Consider the following 2,844-nt stretch of genomic DNA (forward strand, 5'->3'; position numbering starts at 1 on the left):
CCACCTCGCCCGGCTAGTTTTTTGTAGTTTTTAGTAGAGACGGGGTTTCACCGTGTTAGCCAGGATGGTCTCGAACTCCTGACCTCGTGATCCGCCCATCTTGGCCTCCCAAAGTGCTGGGATTACAGGCTTGAGCCACCGCGCCCGGCCTCAGCTGATTTTTGTATTTTTAGTAGACATGGGGTTTTGCCATGTTGGCCAGGCTGGTCTCGAACTCCTGAACTCAAGTGATCTGTCTGCCTCATCCTCCCAAAGTGCTGGGATTACAGGCATGAGCCATTGCACCTGGCCAACATAGCATTACTTTAGAGGTGCAGTCACAGAAACCCATCCAAGAAGCCTACCTGGGTTCAAGGGGAAAGGACATAGATGCCATCTCTTTATTGAGGTGGGGGTAGGGTTTTTGGAAGAGCACATAGGATTGAACATATTATTGCAACCAATTTTGAAAAATACAGTCTGCCGCAGGAAGTTTAATGTGACTTGTTGAATTAATGACAATTGTATACCATCAATAGTAATACTTATTGACACCTACTCTATGTAAGAATCTAACTGATAGTGCTGTTGTGAAGATTAACTGATTGATACCATTGATGTGAAGCACCTAGAATAGTGACTGGCACATAGTAAGTGCACATAGTAAGTAAATGTTAGGTGTACTCTACAGTTAAGAAAAATTAGAAAGCTATAACTATAGTGTTAGCTTATTATCCTTCCCACCATTCAATTTTCAGTTGTTCATTCTGCTATTCATTAAAACACACACACACACACACACACACGCACACACACACACACAAGCTTTCTTGGTTTATGTCCTTATTTTGGTGGAGAAGCTTTCACCATCTGAAAGCTTCTTGAGAAAAGGTACATGGGAGATAAATATTTTGAAATTGTACGTGTCTGAAATACATTTACCCCCACGCTTTACATTTGGATGGGTATGAGAATCTATGTTGGAAGTTATTTTCCCTCAGATTCTAAATACATTATTCCATTATCTTTCAGTTTCATGCTTTGCTGCTGAGAAATCAGATGCCATTCTGATTCTGGATCCTTTATGTGAAACTTCATTTCCTCCTGGGTACTTGTAAGATCTTCTCTATGTCCACAGTCTTCTGAAGTTTTATCACAGTGTGCCTTGCTGTGGTTCTGGTTTTGTCTATTGCACTGTGCTCAGTGAACACTTTCAATGTGGAAATTCATGCTCTTTAGTTCTCAAAATATATAATTGAATTATTTAATTCATTTCTTCTCCTGTTTCCCAGATGTCCAGGGCTGGCTTTCTGATCTTACCCTTTCTTATTTCTTTCCCTTCTCTTTGCCTTTTGCCTATGCATTCTAGGATATTCTCTAACTTTATCTTGTTAACATTCTACTGAGTTTTTCATTTTTGCTGTTGGATTTTTAATTTAAAAGAACTCCATTTGGTTCTCTGAGTGTTCATTTTTTAGAGTACTTATTTTTTTTTTTTATTGACACAGGGTCTTTCTATGTCACCCAGGCTAGAGTGCAGTGGCTGTTCACAGGCATGATAATAGCACACTACAACCTTAACCTGGGCTCAAGCAATTCTCCCATCTTAGCCTGTGGAGAATACAGGGACTACAGTCTTATGTCACCATGCCAAGCATTTCTGTTTTATCTGATCTTTCTCAAAGAAGCCCAATAGTAGATTTCTCAAAGTTTTCTTCTCCCCATAGTCTTTTTCTTCCTCATTTCGTTTTCCTTGTTAGCGTGTTTTGGATTCTATCTTTATTGTCAGATCCTTCCCTTATATTGTGATGACCTTTGGTTCTCTGCTCTTATTTAAGTGTGCCATATTTAGCAAAAAAAAAGGAATGAAAGAAAAGAAAGAAAAACCAGGACATCTGGTTAAATTTGAATTTTAGATAAACAACAAACAATTTTTAGTATAGGTGTGTCTCATTCAGTATTTAGGACATACTTATAGTACATGAGTATTTTGTATTTTAGTATAACATTACTTGGTGTTTAACTGAAAATCAAATTTAACTAAGTGTCCTGTATTTTATCTCTCAAACCTAAGAGTGAGATCTGCAAAGCTGTCTGGAAGCCCTGAGTGCGTGTGTAAGTGGGTGGGGCTTGACAAGGGTGAGTTTACCAACAGGTTCCTCCAGTTTCATTGCATAAATGATTACATCTCTTCAGGTCTTTCCTCTTAGATTCCCCAGAGAAGAGTATTCCAAACTCTCCATCTTAGTGAGTTTGATCCTGGCTGCCAGAGTTCTAGGAGCCAAGTGGGAAGAATACCAAGCAGCTCAGTAGACATCATCTTAAGTTTCATGTGGCTCTTCAATTTCAGTACAGTAGCCCTAGTCTTGTGTTCATCTCTTGGCCTTGATGAAAGATGGTTGCAAGTTCTTTGCACCCTCCCACCCCTCCCCACTCAGGGATGGAGCCTAATCCCCTTCCCTCGAATCTAGGCTGGCCCTAGTGACAAGCATGACTTATTGAATGCAACAGAAATAACGTTCAACAGCTTCCAAGCCTGCATAATAAGAAGCCTTGTAACTTCTGCCTGGATGTCTTGGAGTATCCTTTCTGGAAACCCTGAGCCTCCATGAAGGAAATCTGACCCTGAGCCTGCCATGTGAAGAGGGCATGTGTAGATGCTCTAGTTGACAGTGCCAGTCGAGACCAACCTTCCAGCTCTTCTGATCATGGTACCCAATATGTGAGTTCTCCAGACTGGCCCATCTGCCAGCTGGATAACACCAAGTGATCTTTCTTGATGCCAGGTGGAACAGAAGAATTGCTCAGTTCAAATTCAGACCCAGAAAATCATGAGATATAATGGTCACTGTTTTTTTTTTTTTT

The sequence above is a fragment of the Colobus angolensis genome, unplaced genomic scaffold (assembly GCF_000951035.1).
Source record: "Colobus angolensis palliatus isolate OR3802 unplaced genomic scaffold, Cang.pa_1.0 Scaffold24, whole genome shotgun sequence".
Classification (NCBI taxonomy): Eukaryota; Metazoa; Chordata; class Mammalia; order Primates; family Cercopithecidae; genus Colobus; species Colobus angolensis.